This window comes from Acipenser ruthenus, chromosome 51, assembly GCF_902713425.1.
Source record: "Acipenser ruthenus chromosome 51, fAciRut3.2 maternal haplotype, whole genome shotgun sequence".
Classification (NCBI taxonomy): domain Eukaryota; kingdom Metazoa; phylum Chordata; class Actinopteri; order Acipenseriformes; family Acipenseridae; genus Acipenser; species Acipenser ruthenus.
In genome coordinates, this window is record NC_081239.1 from 3,268,148 (window position 1) to 3,273,562 (window position 5,415).

Below are 5,415 nucleotides of genomic sequence, written 5' to 3' on the forward strand. Positions count from 1 at the left end.
TTTTTTTTTTTTTTTAATGATCCAATGCACAATAAATGATATTTTTTAGATTTCTTTTTTTATTTGTCACGATTTGTGTTGCTTGACACTGTACTGGTTAATCTTCCCCTCTAGTAACCCAGCTACTGGGTTTGCAAAACTTCAGCAAGTTTAGAGCTAGGATGCAGTACTTTTAACCCCACAGTTAGCTCCCCCTCTACAAATGTATATAATTGGAGTCAAATGAAACTTTTTAATTTCAAAATACAGAAATATTTATTAACATTACCCACTTGCTGAACTGCTCTGCAAGGACATGTTTGTTTTTGTTACGTGGTACTGGTATAAATAAGTAATAAGCAAGAAAAAAAAACATCTATAAAATCTTCAGTTTCCAAACGGTGAGGTAGCTGGAAATACTGCTTTACAAGCGTAGGGCTGCATATTCAACTCAAATGGTGGCTAACAGAGGAGTAAGAAGGAAGAGGCTCCCTCCCTCAAAGAGAAAGAAAGATTGGTCTCTCCAGTCTGTAGCAGATTTAAAGCATGCTCGCACAGCTGCTTTGCAGTGGAATGCAAATCTGTCACGTGACAGCTGCATTCCTTAGCAGGCTCAGTGCTTCCCTATAAGAGTTTTTTTTTCTAAACAGCGTAAGATAAAAAAGAATACCAACAGTAATAATCCATTGTGAGTTACCAAAAAAAAAAAAAAAAAAACGACAATCAAAGTGTTTTATTTAAATGCTGTTGCAAGGCATGAACGATGAAATAAGTTACATTTTGTTTAGATTCAAGTTTAGTTGTTTGCGACACACGGGTGTGGCAGGACCTTTGTTTGCAAAATGAACACGACATGGCGACATCAGCAAGGGCCGTACTAAAAAGAAGATCAGGATGATTGGATGACTGGGATTGCCTGCAATTACTCTGACAGACACTAGAGGCCACTACAATAGTGTCTGCGCTTTATTTACTATATTACTGTTTTGGTAGACACCTCTTTTAATCAATCTGCAATTGTGAAGTATGCAGTTGAATATACATTTTCAGGAGAAATACTGTTGTTAGTACAGTCTGCAATGGGAAAATGGAAAAAAACACAAAAGACTGTTTTCTGCCAATTTTTTCTGGTATAATGGTGTGACAGAAATACAATGAGTTTTGGTTGTAAATCTCCCTCCTGACCTGTGAGGGCGCTAAGCAGCGTAAGGAGAAGTCTTTGGACGGGCTGGCCTGACAGTCTATCCCCGGGCCGTGAAGTCGGTCAGTCTGGAAGAAGGCGAGACTCCATTGCAGGAATGTATTGACCCGGAAGGGAAACGATGTAGCAGCTGCAGATAGGAGAGACAGCTGCACTTGTTTACCAAGGGGTCATGGTTGACAGCATATAAGGGGGACGGAGAATCGCAATCTGTTCCTTTGCATTGGTTTGTAGTGAGTAGAAGCCAGAAGGACAGTGAAAGTGTATTGTACCAAAAATCATGAGTGGTGTTTGTTTGTAATTGTCTTGCCTTGTCTTGTACGTTATCAGACAGTTAACACAGTTCCAGTCGCCAGGGGCCAGCACGAAACCGGACAACACTGCATCTTTGTCACAAATATAAAACTATATCACCCACCACAAGCACTACTGCACGCACCAAGGACTGGTGACCATGTTTGTATTATTGTGGGACGGATATTTGTTTATTATTTGGGACTGGTCTTATTATATACCCCATGCTGTATTATTATGTGTTTATTTAGCAGACGCCTTTATCAAAGGCAACTTGCAGAGACTAGGGTGTGTGAACTATGCATCAGCTGCAGAGTCACTTACAACTACGTCTCACCCCATAGAGTCTAGACGGAGCACAAGGAGGTTAAGTGACTTGCTTAGGGTCACACAATGAGTCAGTGGCTGAGGTGGGATTTGAACCGGGGACCGTCTGATTACAAGCCCTTTTCTTTAACCACTGGACCACACTGCCTGTACACATTAGTGTGTACATAAGAACATAAGAAAGTTTACAAATGAGAGGAGGCCATTCGGCCCATCTTGCTTGTTTGGTTGTTAGTAGCTTATTGATCCCAAAATCTCTTCAGGCAGCTTCTTGAAGGATCCCAGGGTGTCAGCTTCAACAACATTATTGGGGAGTTGGTTCCCCAATAATTCTGGTCGCTCTTCTTTGCACTCTTTCTAGATCAGCAATATCCTTTTTGTAACGAGGTGACCAGAACTGAACACAATATTCTAGATGAGGTCTTACTAATGCATTGTAAAGTTTTAACATTGCTTTCCTTGATTTAAATTCAACACTTTTCACAATATATCTGAGCATCTTTTTGGCCTTTTTATAGCTTCCCCACATTATCTGGATGAAGACATTTCTGAGTCAACATAAACTCCTGGGTCTTTTTCATAGATTCCTTCTTCAATTTCAGTTTCTCCCATATGATATTTATAATGCACATTTTTATTGCCTGCCTGCAGTATCATGCACTTTTCTCAATTAAATGTCATTTGCCACGTGTCTGCCCAGTTCTGAATGCTGTCTAGATCATTTTGAACTCTTATCCTGAAAAAAGAAACAAGGACCAGGGGTCACAAATGGAGATTAGATAAAGGGGCATTCAGAACAGTGTTTGCCACTCCTCCTATTTTTGTCTCCCCTGCAAATTTAACAAGTTTGCTTACTATACCAGTCTCTAAATCATTAATGTAGATTAGGAATAGCAGAGGACCTAATACTGATACCTGTGATACACCACTGGTTACTTCGCTCCATTTTGAGGTTTATCCTCTAATCAGTACTTTCTGTTTTCTATATGTTAACCACTCCCTAATCCATGTGCATGCATTTCCTTGAATCCCTACTGCGTTGAGTTTGAGAATTAATCTCTTATGTGAGACTTTGTCAAAAGCTTTCTGGAAATCTAAATAAACCATGTTGTATGCTTTGCAATTATCCATTGTCGATGTTGGATCCTCAAAAAAATCAAGCAGGTTAGTTAGACATGATCTCCCTTTCCTAAAACCATGCTTACTGTCTCCCAGGATACTGTTACCATAAAGGTAATTTTCCATTTTGGATCTTATTATAGTTTCCATAAGTTTACATATAATAGAAGTCAGGCTTATTGGTCTGTAGTTACCTGGTTCGGTTTTGTCTCCCTTTTTGTGGATCTGTATTATTATTATTATTTATTTCTTAGCAGACACCCTTCTGAAGGGCAATTTACAATTGTTACAAGATATTACATTATTTTTACATACAATTACCCATTTATACAGGTGGGTTTTTATTGGAGCAATCTAGGTAAAGTATCTTGCTCAAGGGTACAGCAGCAGTCTCCTCCACCTGGGATTGAACCCACAACCCTCCGGTCAAGAGTCCAAAGCCCTTGTCTCCCTTTTTGTGGATCTTTATTATTATTATTATTTATTTCTTAGCAGACACCCTTCTGAAGGGCAATTTACAATTGTTACAAGATATTACATTATTTTTACATACAATTACCCATTTATACAGGTGGGTTTTTATTGGAGCAATCTAGGTAAAGTATCTTGCTCAAGGGTACAGCAGCAGTCTCCTCCACCTGGGATTGAACCCACAACCCTCCGGTCAAGAGTCCAAAGCCCTAACCACTACTCCTCACTGCTGCCCTATTATGTTTGCAATTCTCCAGTCTGTCAGTAGAACCCCTGTGACAAGAGACGCATGATCTTGGTTAGCGGTTTGTAAATAACTTCTTTCATTTCTTTGAGTACTATTGGGAGGATCTCATCCGGCCCAGGGGATTTGTTTATTTTAAGCGCTCCTAGTCCCTTTAACACTTCTGCCTCTGTTATGCTAAAGTTATTTAAAAGTGGATAGGAACAGGTCGACAGGTTGTGAAAAGTAATAATTTTTCTATGATTTTACCATTTGTGTCTCTTAGACATTTAACCTCCTCTTTGAATGTTCACTTGCTGTTTATTGGAAAAAAACATTTTGGAATTAGTTTTAACCCCCTTAGCAATGTTCATTTCTGTCTCTCTCTTGGCCTTTCTAACTTCTGTGTGCTTTTGTTTTTGGTCCCTTTTAAACGCTCTGTAAAGTGCCTTTTTTCGCTGAATATTTTTTTTAATTGATCTATTAAACCATTTTGGCCTTTTTGTTTTAGATTTAGATTTGTCTACTTTTGGGATGTAATTGTTTTGCACCTCTAGTACTACATTTAAAAAAAAAAAAACAGCCATCCTTTTTCTGTGGATGTTTTCTCTATTTTACTCCAATCTACTTCTGTTAGTGTCTGTTTCATACCAAAGTGCCCAACATATAGAAGAGTAAAGATAAGGTATTCTAACTTTACATAACTGTCTGAAAATAACAGCTATCTTTTTTTCCCCTGTAATTTACAAGGAATACATTTGACTGTGGTACTGGCACAATCTACTCACTATCTGTTGCATAACTGCTTGAACACATAGGAGAATCACATGATCACAAGCAATTAGAAGTTCCAGAGGCAGCTGTTGAGAGAAGGAGTTTGTTGGATCTAGCCTATATACTTCAGCAGCCTTTGCATATTACAAGAAATGTGTCACCTATACCCCATATTATATTTTGATGTTCCTGTGATTCAAGCAACTAGGAATCAGAGCAACCAGACTAATGTATTTAGTCAGAAAATGTATTTCTTTACCAAGGAAATCTGTTGCATTTGGATGCTATAATGTAGACTGAAACAAGTGGTTGTATATTCTAGTAACATTCAATCAATTTCAATTCCTTTTTAATCAATTCCAATTCAAAGAAGGGACTTAGAATTGATTTTAAAAAGGAACTGGAAATGGAATTGGAATTGAAAAACAAGCTGAATATACCCGACCCTGGTAGTATCATTATTAATCACAATTATTAAAATGCTGTTTTCATCATTTGAAGGTCAGTTTAGTTTGTGTCAATTTTTAAATATGTAATAATATTCTAGATGGAGCACTGTGACAGAGATCGTATGGTGCTTGGTGTTAGATCTCCCTCTCGACCTGTGAGGGCACTGTGTAACGGGAACAGAGTACCCTTAACTAAATGGCACCACAATTTATTCCGTAGGGTAGGTGGAAGTTGGTCATTTAGGAAAGGGGCGCAGCTACGGTATCCAAACTCAATGACCCAGACGGTAAACGGTGTGGCATCTGAGGATTGGAGGAGCGGATGCGCTCGTTAACCTAGGGGTCATGAGCGAGGGTATAAATAGGGGTCATAGTTGACGTGATCTGTTCCTTGGTAAATGGTTAGTGTTGCAAACCTACAAGGAGTCTGCGTGCTGTATCGTGAACTGTGAGTTTTGTCTTGTGTTTGTTAGTGTTTTGTTAACTGTCACTGTTTTTAATAGACTACCAGTTGCACGAGCCGGGGCTGTAGCGAAAGCCAGCATAAACCCGGACATCACTTTCACCTCTGCATCTCA